This window comes from Danio rerio, chromosome 7, assembly GCF_049306965.1.
Source record: "Danio rerio strain Tuebingen ecotype United States chromosome 7, GRCz12tu, whole genome shotgun sequence".
NCBI classification, from domain to species: Eukaryota; Metazoa; Chordata; class Actinopteri; order Cypriniformes; family Danionidae; genus Danio; species Danio rerio.
Genome location: NC_133182.1, coordinates 38,134,205 through 38,154,326, shown reverse-complemented (window position 1 = coordinate 38,154,326; position 20,122 = coordinate 38,134,205). Strand labels below are relative to the sequence as shown.

The window sequence follows — 20,122 nt, the reverse complement described above, 5'->3', positions numbered from 1 at the left end:
TAAGCGGATGTCATTTAAAGTTCATTGACTTTAAATTCATTGACTTTAAGTTGACATCCAGCTCTTGTGTTATGTTCAGTCTATAAGCAAGAACTGACAACCAAACCTGCAGGACTGTATGTGTTGAGACATATAAAGTGATATACACTACCTGACAAAAGTCTTGTAGTTGATCCCAATTGTAAGAGCAGCAAATAATACTTGACTTCTTGTTAATCCTTTGGAAAAGTGGCAGAAGGTATATGCTCCAGGATTGGCCAGCAGAGTCACCAGATATGTACATTATTGAGCAGGTCTGGGATAAGACGAAGGAGGAGGCATTGAAGATGAAGTCAAAGAATCTTGATGAACTCTAGGAGTCCTGCAAGAATGATTTTGCCATTCCAGATGACTATTAATAAGTTATTTAAGTCATTGCAGAGATGTATGGATGCAACCCTCATAGCTCATGGGAGTCATACACAATACTCATTCTTTTTCCAGTGCACCATGACTTTATAATATATTTTGTACAATATTTCTGTTAAGTGACAAGACTAAGCAAAGTCAGACCTTACTGTCCTAATTAAATACTTTTAAAAAATTAAGCCATGATCATATTTTATTTAGGTAAAATAAGCATAATCTGGAGGCATTTGCCTTTCATATAAGCCACTTCTGATACCAAATGATCAACTAAGGCAAGTTATTATTTGTTGTTCCTAAAACTTGGATTGGTAACAAGACTTTTGTCAGGTGTATATAAAGTGAAATTACTAATTACTGGCTTGACTCAGTGATTTTAGACATTTCCATGGATCTATGACAACTTTTAAGGTTTGAGTAGATTGTTATCATGTAAACGTGGCATTAATAAAACCTTCTGCCATCCACTGAAACTCTATTCACCCAGATTGAAGCTACAAAAAGCTATGTAAAAATGTCTCCTATGGGTTAAAAGTGAGTATTAAGTGACAGTAATGCTTCATGTGTGTGTATGTCTTTACTTTTGCAAAGATATCAAACATGCATTCATAAGAAAACCACACTGCAAGTGGGTTGTTGATATGAATCTGTAATAGATTTGCAATGCGTTGTTTTATTTAGGTTCTTGCCTCTTGTAAATGCATCACTTGACAAAAATAAAATAAAAGACACTCATCAAATAAGCTTGAATGTTTTCATTAAAGGTACAGAAAGACGTTTCATTATATGTTTCAAAATATCTTCTGTTTTTTGAAAAAAGTCTTATATTTGCAATGGTGTGAGTTAGTAAATGATTTCTTTCTGGAGGACACTAACTCTAAGGTAAAAATAGGTTACAGTGTACCTGCCTGAGATTTACATTATAAGCTATAATGCTGTGCTCAGGTCTAAGGAAGCCCTGTGCACCAACTCTGAGTGTTTAAAGTCCAGTTGAGCTTCTGCCAGAGAATGTCAAGCCCACGCCCTCCGAACCAAACACTGGATAAGCGCCCGGAGAGCTCACACGATAGGCCAGCTGACTGCAGCCATTTCAACCAATGATTACGGCTGTGAAGCGAACACCCCACCCTCTCACCCATGGGCAACCGGGAGGAGATCAGGAGGTCTCTGGGTTGAAAGGTCTAACAGGGTGTTTTACTGTGGCATTGACGCTCACTCCGACACTTCATTCACACCCCTACACACTGTGCTGCCTTAAAGTAAGTGATTTACTGACAGTAAGTCAAAAGATCCTCTGGGAGTTAAACGTGTGCCGAACTTTTCGCCCTGGTGGGGTTTATCCATCATATTTCAGCCTTTCACCCAGTCAGTTTCAACTTCTGCTCTTCATGCGTGCTTTTCTTTATTTGTTCATATTAACACACAGCTTTGCTAGATAGCATGTGCTATCTGAAATCCAAGCGGTAATCTTCCTACTTATGTATCTGAGTTGTCTCATCTTCAAATGCTTTGTTTGAAGAACTGGCCTGTTTTTGGAAACATGCTATTTTGACACCTTAAATTAAACTAACAAAAGAATAATGGCAAAAGGCAGTATTGATCCAATTGTGTTATTTGTGGTCATTATTACAACAAAGCCTAAACGTATACAAGATAAGTGAATGAATTCAGATATTAACATTCAATACACTATTCTGAAAATGTGGTCTAATACATGCTGTTTATATTCAATATACATGACACAATATACACAACCTAAGAAACATCTTGTTACCTATCCAAGTTTTAGGTACAGCAAATAATAACTTGTCTTCTAGTTGATCATTTGCTATCAGAAGTGGCTTATATGAAAGACTAGGGCCTCTTGATTACGCTTATTTTACCAAAATAAAATATGATCATGCCTTGATTTGTAATTATTTAATTAGGACAGGCAATTCTGACTTGCTTAGACAAAATTCTTGCTACTTAACAGAAATAATGTACAATATAGAAAATAATGTCATGGTGCAGTGGAGAAAGAATTAATATTGTGTATGACTCCCATGAGCTTGGAGGACTGCAGCCATACATCTCTGCAATGACTCTAATAAGTTGATAAAGTCACCTGGAATGGCCAAGAAAGTGTTCTTGCTGGACTTCCAGAGTTCATCAGGATTCTTCGGATTCATCTTCAATGCCTCCTCCTTCATCTTACCCCAGACATGCTCAATATCGTTCAACTCTGGTGACTGGGCTGGCCAATCCTGGAGCGCCTTGACCTTCTTTACTTTCAGGAACTTTGATGTGGAGGCTGAAATATGAGAAGGAGCATTATACTGTTGAAGAATTTGCTGTTGATGTTGCCATCCACTGTGCAGATTTCTGTGAGAGTCTTGGGTCTATGCGAGTTCCAATAGATTTTCTGTAGTATTTGTGATGATTGTGATGCAGTTTAACAGATGATTCATCTGAAAATCTACCTTATGCCAACTTTTCCAAGTGACCAACTAGAAGTCAAGCTATTTTTTATTGTTCAACTGGGATCAACGACTAGACTTTTGGCAGGTAGTGTACTTGAAATCGTTACTGATATACATGCAAATATAAAGCCTTTAACAGCTAGACAAGGCAATGTAGCTGTTGTTAATCTCCAGGTTATGTATGGCCCTATTTTGAAACTCTCCTATCAAAATTAGTCTCCCTTCATGCACTATTGATATTATTGTACAGCTTGGTAGTCAGAAACTGGGTATAAATGGTCATATTTACAACTGGAGGTAATTTTGATATCAGAGTTTCAGAAGTGGACAGACTTTAAACTTTAAACATGGTGGAAAGAATGACTGCTGCTATGACTGATCTCTTTTATGAGCTTTTTAACACATGTACATGTCATTGTCTTGTCATTAAATTGCTTATCAGCAGTCTCGTTTCTCAGTCATTAATACAAATTACATTACATCCCAATACCTGCCCTTCACCCATTCATAATAACATGCTTGTTGCCGAAGCTGGTACTGCACTAGTGATTGCTAACTTTTTGGGATGCACTACAGGAATTGTTTACTTTTTGCATCGAAGTCACAATGCAAAGAATAGGAACAAAGTACAAGTCACCCTACACATTCCATTGAATTTCAATCACATATATGGCAGTTCTGAAGACCAAAAGTGAAATCTCATACTATGGATTCAAATTTTTCAAAATATTTCTTACAGCAAAGTTCCAATTTGGTAAACTCTGACCCCTGGAATTATATCACATGAGGACATACAACCTAAATAATTATATATTGTCTTGGTTGGTCATGGTGTAAAAATGGTAAAGAAGTTTCATTCATTTTTCTGTTATTTTACTTACTTAATTTGTACATATATTTTTACACATTATATTGTTTCAAACCACTAAAATGTCAGAAAAGTCACTTTGTTAACTAACAGTTGGCTGAATTTTTAAACCGAAGAGCATGGTTTAGTTATGTGCTGAATGAGCACAATGTGGAAAAAAATGCTTTCATTTCCTGGTGTAGGTTCACCAGGTTCATCACGTTTACATTTAATGGACTAAAAAGTGAACAGTTTACCTTTTTTGTTTTTAACTTACACAAAAGTTTGGGGTCAGTTTTTTTCATGTTTTTTAGAGAAAATTAATCTGTTCATCAAGGCATCAGTTATTAAATGTAAAGAAAATGTTAAATATTTATTTTAAAAGAACTGCTTTCTTGTATGTTGTTTCAAATGAAAGTATTACTCCAGTCATTATTGCTTTTATTACTATTACCATTAATAATAATAATAATAATAATAATAATAATAATAATGAATATTAGAGTGATTTCTGAAGGATTGTGTAATAAAGCTGAAAATTCATAATTAAAATCGCTAAAATAAATGATTACATTAAATGATAAGTTACTTTTGAACAGTTATTTTATAGTGCAATAACTTTTCTCAATTCTACAATTTGTACTGTATATTTGATTAAATAAATGCAGCCTTGGTGTGGAAGAGAAGCTTATTTTAAAACATTTAAAAATCCTACTGGCACAAAACTTTTGACCGGTGGTGGTTGTGAAAAACATATTTGTAGCAACCCTTAGGTTTCATCCCTTACAACAATGATATTAAATAGTTAATGATACCAGTCAAAAGAGTGTGGCGGCTTGATTGTTACTATAGAGAGATTAGCTCTTAGAGTTGGTACAAAGCCAGGATGACTTAATGACATGTCTGTCATCACAGTGTTACTGTTGGAGCAACGTGTTCCATATCTCATGCTCACTGAAGCAGTCCTACTCTCACACCGTGACTCCTCACACCTTTGCTCAGTGAGGTCACAGCTTCAACAACACTTCAAAAATACAAAGAAATCAACCATGACTGAATGCACTCTGCTCAACATCTATTCAGTAATTCAGGAGATAATATTCACATGCATCCAATAATAATGGAAAAGATCACCCAGAAATCATCACTTCTATTTGGTATAGATTGTGAGAACAAAAGAATTATGTTCAAATACAGTAGTCATTTGGCATCTATACATTCTCAGAAATAAGGAGCTGTCACTGGGGAAGTACCTTTCCAAAAGATACATATTTGTACCCAAAGAGTCCACAGTGGTACCTCAAAGGTGCATATTAGTGCCCAAATGTACCTAAGAAGTACCTTTGAGGTGCCATTATGGACCCTTCAGTGACAAATATGTACCTTTTGAAAAGGTACTGCCCCAGTGACAGCTCCTTCTGAGAGTGTACACTGTAACAATTATATGATCAATAAGTCATGACAGCATATATTTTTAGTTAATTTTAATTTCATAAAGATTAATCATATTCCAACCTAATTTTTATGAGTTACACAAGCCAGTTTAGGTCAGTTTAATAAAGTGTAAGTTCAAATGACTCATACGGTTAATTTGATTCAGCTTTATAGTGTAGTATTTTTACTGCTACTATGTAAATCAATGGCCGATTGTTTTCTAGCATTCTTCAAATTTTGTTTTCAACAGAAAAAATAAAGTCATACAAGTCTAAAATGATTCAAGGGTGAGCAATTGTTTTTATTTTAGGTTGAAGAATCCCTTTAAGTCTCATTTTTAGAAACATTCTCTAAACTGTAAGAGCTGTAAATTTGTCATTGTTTTATAGGACATTACAACCCTACTGTGTGATTTTAAAATGTAGCAACTCGGCCAAAACAATTGATTCATTCTCAAAAGCCTATTGTGTAAGTAAATTGACCAATCACAAAGTTATTTTTTTTAACATTTGATCTGTGCTTGTCTAAATATTAAGATTTTTTCTACTTCAGCAAATTCTCTATTGAAATATGTGTTGAAATATTTTTTTTCGTCACTGTTGTCACTGAAGCTTTTTAAATAGTGATTGAAAGAAGAAATTACAGCCTAGTTAGAACTAATTTTCAGAGACTATTAAAAAGAAAAATACATTAACATTCCACTGATGTACAGTTTGTTAGGATATGACAATATTTAGCTGAAATACAACTATGTGAAAATCTGAAATCACTAATCAAAAATAATAAAGTTTTTTAGAAAATGTTTTCATGGAAGATCATCTTTCATTCATTCATTTTCTTTTCGGCTTAGTCCCTTTATTAATCCAGGGTCGCCACAGCGCAATGAACCGCCAACTTTTCCAGCACATTTTTACGCAGCGGATGCCCTATGCAGCCACAACCCATGTCTGGGAAACAACCACACACATACACTACGGACAACTTAGCTTACCCAATTCACCGGTACCGCATGTCTTTGGACTGTGGGGGAAACCGGAGCACCTTGACGAGGGAGAACATGCAAACTCCACACAGAAACACCAACTGACCCAGCCGAGGCTCGAACCAGCGACCTTCTTGCTTAGAGGCGACAGCACTACCTACTGCGCCACCACGTCACCAGATAATCTTTACTTAGTATTTTAATAGTTTTTTGGATAAAAATATTGATATTATTATTGATATATTCATTCATTCATTTTCTTTTCAGCTTAGTCTCTTTTTATTGATATATAATTGATATATAATTTTATGGCCCATACAAAGTATTTTTGGCTAATTATTTTCTGCACATCATACACTTTTTATTTGCTTCTAAAGCTACAAATATGTAAATATATAATTTTGTACATTCAATCCCATACTGTAGATTTCAGTTTATATTAAAACATGCACAAATGTGTAGCATGTGTATATCCAGTATAGTTGTACAAGATACCCAAAGTTTAAAGCAACAACCCTGGGTGAGAAATATTCCTGAAAATTATTTGAATATAATTTTGTTTAACTCTCTTCTCTAGAATAAATGGTTATTTCACTTTATTTTATAAACATAAAAGGCTTTCTGAGATAAATACTGCAGCATGTTATTTACGAGCATTTGTACTCATTTGTGTATATAAAGCACTGATTGAGCAACAAGACATGAATCATTTCATTAGGTTGTTGTGTTTGTTCAACATACTAATTGAATGTGCATTCATGTTAGTTTCATCACTTCACATGAAAAATAGACAAAGTCATATTCATGAGTGGGAAACTCAGACTGTGTTTGTAGCAAACTGTCAGATGTAATAGATGGAGTATCTGTTTCAAAGGTAAATTAGTTGAAATTAATAAAAATAATTTTTGTCATTTACACACTATAAAAAATTAAGGGCACAATCGATTTGTCAAGTGGAATTAAGTTAACTGATTAGTCTGACAAATTTAAGTAGATTAAACATAAAACAATTAAATTGTCCCAAAAACTCAAGAATCATGTTGTTTCATCTTAGTTCATCAACCCAGGCTTATTCTGAAAAAGTACCGCAATATACATTTCTGAAGAGCACCAAATACGTCCCTGGAGCTACGTTTTTTTGCAGTTTGTGTTTTCCGCAAATCCACCAGAGGCCTTTGTGTTTGCTTTTTCAGATCTCAAATTCCTCCCCTGAGTGCAATTCGCATCTGCTGTTCTCACGTAAATCGCTGTCAACTGACTGACCCACCCTTCTCCTTCCCTAAACCAAACCTATTCACCTTATTCTCAGCTGTCGAGTGGGCGCTGCCATTTGAATCTTTTTGTCTTGCAACTTCCCGTCACATTCACTTTCATTCATTTTTTGACGTTAAAAACTGCTCGTTACGCTGCTTGATGTTGCAATTTAATATTTTCTTATTATATTATGCTACTTCGTCTGTGTAGTCATGCAAACATTTGTTTGTTGAGCAAGTAGTTTGGCCATTTTCAGCCAGTTATTATTCCTAGTCATTTCTCCCTTAGGCGACTGAATCGGAAGTTCTAAGACAATCGCGAAAACAGGCGCACTTCCGCATTTTAGAATAAGGTCAATAGTGTTTTCAAAAGCACCGATTGAGCCACCCACCCACTTCCATAAACTCAACCGACAGTTTTCAAAAGCAATCTAGAAAAAGAAAAGCCCTCGCCTGAGTTTTACCATGTTTTCAGAATTTACCACATTCTCAACCTGTTATTTATTTGATTATTTTATTTTTTGGCTAATAGTTGTGTCTTACATGCTTTCTGGAACTGTTCTTTGTCAAACTCTAACCTCATCATTGTGGTCAACTCCACTCTGCCTCTCAAGTCAGCTGTAGTACATGGCGAGCTACTGGACAAACTGGTAACAGCAGGAAAGCTGTCCATACAGTGACAACTGGTAAGCGCAAAAAGGAATGGCATCGTAACGCTAGCGTTTGTTTTAAAGACAAAATGCAGCCATAAGTACTTCTGGCTAGATAATTCGCGATCTCCAGAAATGTGTATACTGTAGGGCTATGTTTTCACAATGAGCCTGTGTTGCATTTTATATAAGAAATTTGAACAAACAGCAAACATCATTTCTTGAGTCAAGTTGCACATTTTTGCTGTGCGCTAAATGAAAAGTGTGACCACAAAACAAGTCACACTGTAAAGATGAACACAGTAATATTTAGTATGTAATTTTTTGTCATTTTAATTTTGTAGTAGGCAATCAGATGCCACCCTGGCCACTCCTCTGCCTCTGCCACTGATTTGTAAATGGACATATTTAATTACTAATGAAAGCTGAAGAGAATTGATCTATTTTTATTTTATATTGTTTCTATGGGCAGAGAGGTGAAAATATTTCGAAAAGACAGCGATTCAAAGTTCTGGATGTTCAGAGAGATGTTGCATGAAATCAGTTGAACTAGTTTTATCTGGCTAAAACGTGTAAACCGGACTCCGAACACAAGAGACGTCAGGATTAGCAAATGAGCATTGGAGTTCCCTGTTCACTTGATTCAGTGACTTTCTCAAGCTTTTCAATGACGCATACAAATGTACAATTACTACAGCCAGCAAACTTCCTTTTCTTTCTGTTTTTAAAACAGACCCACACTGCATTGCATGTTCAAATATATCTTTACATAAATGTTTTTTCACCCTTTAAATGACTTGTAAGTGGATCAAAAGGTTAAGATACACTTACACAAAGAAATGAAAGTACATAATTCCATTCCTTAAGAGCTTATCGTGTTCTCCACTGGTAAAATGACTTCACATGCAGCTGCCTATAATATATAGGTCCTGCCCTCAGTGCTAATTCAGACACATTTTACACATTTACAACTTCAGGCTTTTAAATCGCCTTTACATAAGGGATGGGAAAAACACTGGTAGAACTAATCTGGTTAAAATTGTTGCTATTATGTGGCCCTAGTCAGAAGACCTCACAATAATGCACTGAAGTGGAAAATGTTCACGATTGTCTTCTCTGATAGAAAACAAACACTCCATCCCCAACAAAAATAAACTATACAATTTTACACTTTGAACTATAAAGTAAATTCACAATTCCCTCAGTTTCACAGACAAGGTTTAAGGCTAGTCGCAAACTAAATAGCATGTTTGAGAGACTTAGCTGAATATAATTTGCCATGATGGCATATCTTAAAATGCATCAGTGTCATTGATTTGTCTCAAGATGGACACATGTAATGTGTTTTTCTGAACATGTTTTTAGAAAATATGCTTAAGTTCCCTAATTTAAGGCATATCCTGTCTTAAAGAGATAGTTCACCCTGAAATGTAAATTTACTCACTATTTACTCTCCCTCAAGTGCTTCCAAACCTTTATGAGAATCTTTATCTGTTGAACACCTACAAAATAAATACTTTGAAGAAAGCTGACAACTTGTAACCGTTGACTTAGTAGGAAAAACAAATACAATGTAAGTCACCAGTTACAGGTTTCCAGCTTTCTTCAAAATATCTGCTTTTGGGTTCAACAGAAAAAAGAAAGTCAAACAGGTTTGGAAGAAGTAAAGAGTGAGTGACCATGATAGAATTTTCAGTTCTGGGTGAACTGATCCCCTCAAGCTAAGCCTTATCTGCGAAACCAGGCTGAAATGTATTTCTAGCTTCGTTTCTACATCCTAAGAAGTCATGAAAAATCCTGACAACATTATTTCATTGTTATTTTCATTTATTTTAATAAGTTAATGAGGTTTCAGAAAAATGTTTTAATACAAAGTTTAACATAGTATTTTAGTCAGTTTGTCTGATGTAAATTGAGATTACGAGAATAGATAAGGCAGCAAGAATTGTTTTACAGGGTAATGTGATGAAATGCCTCTCTTGTGAATCTGTCTAGATTTTGTCAAGCTCTGCATTGCTTTAGAAAAAAAATAGGTAATGTGACTCATAAGTACTAATGAATGAATGAATTAGTCCAAGTTGCGTGGATTATGGGCGAGCAGGAAAGGATTCAAGAGAAAAGGATGTGGACAGCCTCTACAATGTCAATATATTTAGAAGAACACAGCTTGTTTGCGTGCATATTCTTACAGTTACAACGCATCTATAACATGTTGTGCCAGGTTAGGTGGTCTTTTGTTATTTTATTTAAATCTTATTTAAATTACATTTTCCAATGATACATTTTTATTAACAAAATTATTTTCTGCAAACATTTTCAAAGAACCCCAGAAAAACCATAAGAAATAAAATCAAAAGATTTTCTTTTATTCTATGAAGGGGTCCGAAAAGTGGATGAGCTCAAAATGTTTTTGACAGTCTTCATGATGAGTTGTCCACTTTTTAATTTGGTTTACTAAAGCACATCTTAATACCAGGTGTAAATGGGGATTTAGATGTAATGGTCACATTGAGGTTCATGTTGAAGCATTACTCCTCTGATCTACAAGTCCATACCGTTGAAGGCAACTGTATTAGTCCTTCTGTGAAATATATATTGTTTTTAACTATTTCCTAACAGAGCAAGGATATTTATCACAATGTTTCCTATTATATTTTTTTCTGGAGAAAGCTTTTTTCGTTCAGGTCAATATTAATAGCCCCCTTAAGCAGTTACTTTTTTTCTATTGGCTACAGAAAAAACACTGTTGTCTAATGACTTACCTAATTAGGCCAACTAGTCTATTCACCTAATTAAACAACTTAAGCCTTTAAATAGCACTTTAATGGTGGTTAAATTCTTGAATATACTAGAATCTTGCAAAATAACTAGTAAAATATTATGGTCTGTCATCATGTCGTCATTATTCTCTGTGCAGCTATTAGTCAGTGAAACAATGAATCTGTTTGCCAGTCTGAATGTAGAAAAAGAGTATGACAAGAAGGAAACAAACATTCCCTCATAGTGTATCAATCACCTTTCTCTTGTTCTCTCTTGTTTCGATGTAGAAAACTCTCAATTGACGTAGACAGATTCTGAGGTATGGGTGTAAAGATAGTGCTTTGGGGTAAAAAAGATTTCACCACAGATCATTTCACCCTGTGACAAAATGCTACCGTATGGCTCATCTAAATGCCAGTAAAATGATTATTTTAAAAGATACAGTAGAAGTCAAAATGATTTGCCCTCCTGTGAAAGTTGAAAAAAAAAAGTGCAAAGGTTTTTTTTATTTTTTATTTTGACACATTTTAAAACGTAAGTTTCATTTATAAATTTCCTTTGATTAGTGCCCATGTACTCAACAAAACCAGCTATTAAAATTAAGATTCTCCATTTTATAAAGTTTGATTGATAAATCTTTATTAGTGCTGTATGGTCATTTCTAAGGGAAACTATTGCTTGTAGACAGGAATTTGAGTCTGAATGAAAAGAAATTTTCTTTTGTTTCGCAGACTTTATGTATTCCAAAGCCAAGATAATATTGCTTCTCAAGCTAAACTGAATTTGGAAATTGATATTTCTCTTTTTGGTGGTTCATCACAAATGCAGCAAATTCACAATTTGGAGCAAAGACAAAAGAAATGAGTTATTATAGTTAAAGTCAGAATTATTTGAACTTGATTTTATTTTTTAAATATTTCCTGAATGATGTTTAACAGAGCAAGGATATTTTCACAGTAAGTCTGATAATATTTATTCTTCTGGAGAAAGTCTTATTTGTTTTATTTCGGCTAGAATAAAAGCCATTTTTAATTTTTTTAAAAGCCTTTTTAAGGTCAAAACTATTCGCTCTTTTAAGCTATATTTTTATTTGATAGTCTACAGAACAAACCATCATTATACAATAACTTACCCTAACATGTCTAGTTAACCTAATTAACCTAGTTAAGCCTTTAAATGTCACTTTAAGCTGTATAGAAGTGTCTTGATAAATATCTGGTCACAAATTATGTACTGTCATCATGGCAAAGACCAAATAAATCAGTTATTAGAGATGAGTTATTAAAACTATTATGACTAGAAATGTGTTGAAAAAATCGTTGAAATTGGGGGAAAAAAATAAACGGGGGCGCTAATAATTCTGACTTCAACAGTATAATTATCTGATTTAATTATATTTCGAAAATGATTCAACTTTCACAGGAAGGCAAATCATTTTGACTTCTACTGTATCTTTTATAAGAATTCCTTTACTGGCATTTAGATGAGCCATACAGTAGCATTTTGCTACAGGGTGAACCGATCTGTGGTGAAATCTTCTTTACCCTAAAGCACTATATTTACTCCAGTACCGCAGAATCTGTCTACGTCCGTTGAGCGTTTTATACGTCTAAACATTAACTGAGAGAGAGGTGATTGATACACTATGAGGGAATGTTAATTTCCTTCTCGTCATCCGCTATTCTACATTCAGATTGGCAAACAGATTCATTGTTCTCACAAAGAAATGCCATTGGCTCCTTTTAGGCACGATTTTGTTTTTCTCTGGAAAGCCAGTCATCTGAATCAAAGCAGTCACTTACCGTAAACCAGGGGTTAACCTGTCTGATCAGGTAGTTCTAGCAAGAGTGAATCACTTTTTATTTTGCAGTGACATCACAGTTGCCTCCTACACTTGAGGTTCACGATTCAGAGCAAAGAGTGCTGAAGAAAAGCATTTGAAGTGTCCAGATCTGAGCTGCGGTTACTCTTCTCTCATTGTTTCTGCAGCTGTGACTGTGCTTTTCTTACGGGGTCAGATTGAAGCCTTCGGGGCAACAGCTGATGGATAAAGATCACACAAAAATTATAACAATTATACCTCATCTGCTCATATGGCCTCTTTTTCTCCCTCTATTTGCTCCATGGAAAATAAACACACTGATTCTCTTTTATGCGTTTAGTCAATGAGTTAGTCAGATTTTTTTTTTCTCCTGTTGTTCCTTAGTCTCACCCGGCAGAGGAGGGCGCTGATTATATATACTGTAATTAAATTTCATTATGTGGTTTTCCTGACATCGGGGACAAACATCAGCCACTTATTTTGACCTAAAGAGCCGCCTTTCCTCGCTTTACATAACAGCAGTTCATTTTTACATCCTTCTGTCTCTCTCATTGACTTTCTTGGATAAAAACGCTCTATTGTAGTATTTTAAAGCAGCATGAGATCAGTTCTGCGTTCTGACTCTGTTATAGCACTTATGTGGGTGACGATGTGGCTTTGGTTTGGAGATTAGACTTTCATAAGGTATAAAGCTGATCAGGAGGTACAAACGTGCAGATGTGTCCCCTGTAAAATTCACATTATTTCTCACCATAAAACCCAGAAAAGAAGCATTGAGGACTGAAAAATATTTCAATGAAAACATGATTGAATAAGGGGCTGCTTATACAACTAAAAACAGGAAGCTGTTTATGAGTCTTAGAAAGTCATTTACAATAACTTATAAATAATTTTATAAATAATTATATATAAAATATAAATAATTTTGAGGATCTGAAAATGTTATGCAAATATTTTCAACCAATGTTTTGAATTTATTGAATTAAAGTAAAATATTGAATGTGTTCAGGCAAATACAATCATCAATTTCTGGAAAGTTTATAAAATACATTAATAATATACATTTTTAAAGTAACATTTCTGTAGTCTTACTTAACTATAGTAGATGAGTAGTACCTCAGATTAGCAGATGCAACATGAAATGGCTAATTCTGTCATGTTATCTTGCAGTTGGATGTTGATGCCTGGTGTTTAGGAACACAGTTGTGTGAGATACATTTTTGATGAAGACGATATACTTTTACTGAAGTGTTTGCAGAGTTATTTAACACTTAAAAATGGTGTGCGATGAAGTTAATCTTGGTAATCGTTTGAGGCAAAATCACATGACTTTTTGAAAGGGCATTAAGCAATTTAGTGGGCAACTGTGTTTATATCATAGATACAGTTGACGTCAGAATTATTAGCCCCCCTGAATTATTAGCCCCCCTGTTTATTTTATTCTCCAATTACTGTTTAACAGAGAGAATATTTTTTCAGCACATTTCTAAACATATTAGTTTTAAGAACTCATTTCTAATAACTGATTTATTTTATCTTTGCCATGATGACAGTAAATAATATTTGACTAGATATTTTTCAAGACACTTCTATACAGCTTAAAATGACATTAAATACCTCAACTAGGTTAATTAGATTTACTAGGGAGGTTAGAGTAATTAGGCAAGTTACTGTATAATGATGGTTTGTTCTGGAGACTATTGAAAAAAATATATAGCTTAAAGGAGCCAATAACTTTGACCTTAAAATGGCTTTTAAAAAATTAGAAACTGCTTTTATTCTAGCTGAAATAAAACATACAAGACTTTCTCCAGAAGACAAAATATTATCAGACATACTCTGAAAATTTTGATTTCAACTGCATGCATGCATGCTTTTTGGAATGTATGCACTTCTTAGGATTTCTATATAGTGTCTTTTTAAATGCAATATCCTAAAATATTCTATCATGTGAGAGTAATTGACAGCCACAAGAACAATGACCGGACTACAAGACTGTTTATGTGCAGATGCATAGTGTTTTTTTTTAACAAAGTGACATCGGCATCTATTGGCCTGGCATACATAAAATAGCACTGGCTTGTTCGCACTTCGCAGAAATGTGTAAATGTGAGTTGTTTTGACAGCATTGTTGTCTGTTTATATTTTTTATATTTTGTTTTTGTTTGTGCATGGTTAAATGTTAAAGTACTCTAATTAAACAAATATAAAAATTGTTCAACTTTTAATTCATAGAACTACATTTAGTAGTCTAAAATCTGTTTAAATGAAATACTAGAGTAGTTCTAGTAAACAAGAAATCACATGAATTCAAGTTTGTTAGTTTCTTTTTTTTTTTTGCAGGGTTCCTCTCTTCATTTTGCTCTGTGAGATGTGAACATCCGTTAGAGAAAGCAGAATTAATGCTCTGCTGTCTTGTGCTTACTTTTATCACATGGCGAGGACAACTTGCAGATACCATCTGACACAACAAACAAACCTCTGCATTAGATTATAAAGGCTTCTGACATTCATATTGTGAAATTAAATTCGATTTAAAGTTCCAGAACATTCTGCAACATTTACATTACAGAATGAGTTTAACTACATGTTGAAATCCCTTTATATTTTAAAGGCTTGGTAAACAATAGCCTACAACTGCGCTTCCATGCAGGAATAGGTTAACGTGCGGCTCTTTTTATTTTACTCCAAAGAGAAAGACTATTCACCTCATGGCTAAACGGCCAATGCCCATCAAACAGAACAGCCCCTCGTCAGGGTCCAACTCTCCTTTGGCCCCGGCGCTGATGGATGTTTCACCCAACAGATGGGTTTCGTCATCATGCAGCTCTGTTTAATCGCACAAACATGATCTGAAAAAGTGTGAAATTACTGCGGAGAGATGGGGACGGGGCTGGCGCACTAACATAGAACAACACTTCCATCTAGCGGTGCGCGGGAGAGGTTTGTGTGCACGCATCCGGTAAGTAAAACGTTATGTTTTATTCTAGAGAGGTCTAATAACATGACTTTATTCTACTGTAATTTAGATCATTTTGTTCTCCGGGAATGAAATGTTATTTGTTGTGTGTTTGTTCTACCAGATTTTAATCTCTTTTGATGTTAAAACATTGTGTTGTCTAAAAATGAATATGAACATGCCAGAAAACTTGACACTTTTTTTACATCATTTCATGTACAAAATGGTCTAAATAACAATATAGTTAAACATTTGATTAAACTGTTTTGTTTTATTCTGTATATATCCATATACATTTTTAGAAAGCACAGTACCAATGTTTTAACTTCAGAAGTGTCAAATAATATTGAATGGAATAACTCTTATATTTAATTAGTTTTTCTGTAATTTGGAGAAATGTGATGAGACCCTTTGTAGAATAAAACAACTATTAAAGTGTTATCTAAACCCATACTTGATTAATCCACCACGGTCTCTTATTTTTCTCCATAGCCAAATACAGTAGAAGTCAGAATTATTAGCCTCTGTTTACCCCCCCATTTTTCTAATTTTATGTTTGCCATGAAGACAGTAAACAATATTTGACTAGATATTTTTCAAGACACTTCTATACAGCTTAAAGTGACATTTAAAGGCTTAGCTAATTACATTAACTAGGCAGGTTAGAGTAATTAGGTAAGTTATTGTATAACGATGGTTTGTTCTGTAGACTATCGAAAAAAATTAGCTTAGAGAGGCTAATAATTTTGACCTTAAAATGGATTTTAAAAAATGTTAAACTTTTTTATTCTAGCCGAAATAAAACAAATAAGACTTACTCAAGAAGAAAAAAAATATCAGAAATACTGTGAAAATGTCCTTGCACTGTTAAACATCATTTGGGAAATATTTAAAAAAGAAAACTAGATTCACAGGGGCTAATAATTCTGACTTCAACTGTACTACCGGTCAAATGTATGGGTTCACTTTTTTCTTTTTATTAATTATTAATTTTATTTAATAATTAAAATTAAAGTATTCTGTTCATCAAGGTGGCATTTATTAAATGTAAAAAATGGTTAAATTGTTAAAAACATATTTATTAAATATTTATTTATTACTTATTGTATGTAGCTTTAAAAGAAATTATTATTCCAGTCATTATTTTTTTAATTACTATTTCTATTAATAATAATAATAATAATAATAATAATAATTAACATTAGAGTGATTTCTGAAAGATCATGTGACTGGAGACTGGAGTAATGAAGCTGGAAATTCATCATTAAAATCACTGGAATAAATGATTAAATTAAATTATAAACTACTTTTGAACAGTTATTTTATGCTGCAACATAATTTCAGTTTTATAATGTGTACTGTATTTTTGATCAAATAAATGCAGCCTTGGTGAGCAGGAGAAGCTTATTTTAATACATTTCAAAATCCTACTGAGCCTAAATTTTTGACTGGTACCGTATATTCTTTGAGGGGATTAAGAGGTCTTGCAGTGTGTGTATGTGGTGTTTAATAGAGCCATTAGATTTGTTCTAAGCAGAATCATTTTAGCACATATAAAACTTTAGGTTGTGCATGTGAGGTAGATAAAGGAGTTTATGAGTTCTTTGGCTCTTTGTAGATATGGAGCCCTTATCAGTGAAATGATACAAGGAGCGACAGCAGCCGCCACAGTACTAGAGGAAACCTGCTGGAACAGGAATCAACCTTTATACACCCTAATTATTCACTTCATTCAATGTATCGCTGACAGAGAGAGAGAGAGAGAGAGAGAGAAATGTGTGTGTGTGTGTGTTGAGTTTTTTTTACTTAGTGTTTCAGATCCATAATGTTGAAATCGTCTCTGATCTGCTGGCTGTATGTGATTTTGAAACATGCTGATTTGAGATGAATTATGGGTCCTCTCAGGACAGTTGTTGAGGAGGGTTGCCACACGCTGACTTGCAGTAGGGGATTTGGAAAGGAAGACCCAGGGTCTCTAGCTCTCATTCGACACACTGCACAGGGTTAGGAGAGGTCAAACATGCGCTAAAGCCAAAACTCTGTTGAGTAAGAAAGAACAAAGAAATAAAGTGGAAATAAAATAAAGTAGTTCAAAAATAAGAGACTTTTTGTAATGCTTGTAGCAGATGTACTTTATTTACTGTCTCATATTATTTATTTATTATGTATTTTTGCAGTATGTTTTAAAAATTGGAGTTTGAGGTTATTTTGTATTGGTTTATTTATTTTAAGACTACTTTTTGCCAGCATGCATGCATTCAACACAGTATATTTTTTAAAAATAAGTGCTTTTATTTAGATTTTGTTTTAAACCATGAAGAAATGGATGTGGTTTCCACAAAAATAATGACTGTTTTTGACTGAACTGTTTTTATCACTTAATGAGAATATTTTAATGGACATCAAAGCAGCATGGAAGGATTTCTGAAGGATTGTGTAATACTCAAGACTGGAGTAATGATGCTGAAAATTTAGCTTGTATCACAGTTATAAGTAATTTTTTATTGAAATACTATTTTACCAAATTTTTATCAAATTAATGCATCCTTTCATAAGTCTTCTTTTAAAAACATTTATTGTAACATACGATTAAATGTTTTGTCACATGCTGACATATCAAAATTAATATTAACATAACAAAACTGTATTTACTAGCTGCCACATCAACACTTAACAGAGAAAGAAACTGGCATTTTTTTTTTAATTCAGGCTAAAACTAGACAAATTTAAAAGTTTGAAATTCCAGTGTAGATGGGAAACATTAACACAAATGCTACGATGCGCCTTGCTATTATTACAACTATGTTTTTTCTGATCTCCTCTAATGAATGCCATTTTTTGTCAGTTTTTTTATTAAAGAAAATTATTCTGTTCATCAAGGTGGCATTTATTACAGTTTTTTTTTCAATTGTTTTGCTACAAATTTCAAACTCTAGACACAAAACTCTAAACAGTCACTACTTTTCACACAGACTCTCCAGTTTTCAAAACTCTGCGTTCATTTCATTAAGGAAGTCTTGCATTTGCACGATCATTGGTTCACATAATCCTGTTATCATACAAATAATGCAGGAGCACAACTTTAGATTACCAGCACACAAGATGCGCACCGTTTCAATAAACAATCATTACATTTTGTTGTTTAAAATAAAGCTTTCATTATGGTTTATGCAAAGTGTAGAGGGAACAGTACAGACAGTGGACACACTGAACTAGTTTTATTCATTCCATCATAATGTGGGTTTACTGTAATGTTTTTCTCACTGCACGTCCCCATATAGAAAGCTGATATATGGCATGAAATATGGCAACATATGCAAATTACAATTGGATTCCACATCCATATACAGCTATATGGACACCTATACAAATTATAGGTATATTTTTAGGGGTAAAATATATAACATAATAGATTACGTAACTTATATAAACATATTTGTAATTCTAATAGTTGAAGAAATGGCAATATTTTGACATGTATGACATTTTTATATGTAAAATTCAAACTAACTATTATGCCACATATGTAATTTGCATGTATTTCTACATATCAGATTTTGGGATCTGTGTTTCCATCAGTCTGGTCTTGTGGATTTGGTCACAGGTTCTCCTCTACATCAGAGTGGTGTTTGCGTTGGTCACAAATCTTGGAAAGAACCTTCTGTCAATGTGAATTCAGGCCTGACATTGGTCTGCTGTGATTGAGCTTTCTTACATACAGTAGTAATGTCAAATATGAAAACATTGTCTGTAAAAGTGGTACACGGAACAAAGAAACCATAAATATGGAATAAGGATGAATAAAGGTGAAATCTATAGAAAATGTAGTCCAGTTGGGTCATCCTCTGTGGTAACTGATGTCATTTGATCTATCCTGAAACTTTCATCATCTAAACATGTAATGTTATACATCAGTTTCTATGCATCAAGAGTAATGCAACAGTTATTTATCATTTTGAGTGCCTGTCTCAGTTGATAATAACATCATGTTAAGTAAATTAATATGCATTTATTTTAAATGTAATGTTTGATTTGGACTTTGAAATGGGATCAATTTGATGTTTAATTGTGTTATATTAAACAGGTGATCCTGGTTCAATGAACAAAGTATCTTTGACTTGTGTTTAATTTATCCAAGCATTTTGAAATTTGTGGCAAAACGATTGTAAAAAATTGTAAATGTAAATTTCTATTTAATGATTAAAATTTAAATAACTGCTTTGTTATTTTATGTAGTTTCAAATGAATTTATTACTCCAGTCATTATTACTGTTACCATTAATATTAATAATAATAATAAATAATAAAAATGTGTTTTCCAGAGATGGGTTGCAGCTGGAAGGGAATCCGCTGTGTAAAAACATGTGCTGGATAAGTTGGCGGTTCATTTCGCTGTGGCAACCCCTGATCAATAAAGGGACTAAGCCGACAAGAAAATGAATGAATGAATAAAATAGTGATTTCTGAAGGATCATGTCACTGAAAACTGGAGTAATGAAGCTGAAAATTCATCATTGAAATCACTGGAATAAATTATTAAATTAAATG

At 33.7% G+C, this 20,122-nt stretch overlaps 1 long non-coding RNA gene across 1 annotated transcript in view; it reads left to right on the top strand.

The window, feature by feature from the left end:
- The window catches only part of LOC141375405 (uncharacterized), a 180,928-nt gene extending 161,130 nt beyond the window's left edge, over nt 1-19,798 (top strand). Inside the window, exons 3-5 of the long non-coding RNA XR_012383413.1 lie at nt 15,309-15,577; nt 17,193-18,263; nt 18,511-19,798. This is a non-coding gene — a long non-coding RNA (uncharacterized lncRNA). The remainder of the gene's footprint in view (nt 1-15,308; nt 15,578-17,192; nt 18,264-18,510) is intronic.
- The last annotated feature ends 324 nt before the right edge of the window (nt 19,799-20,122 follow it).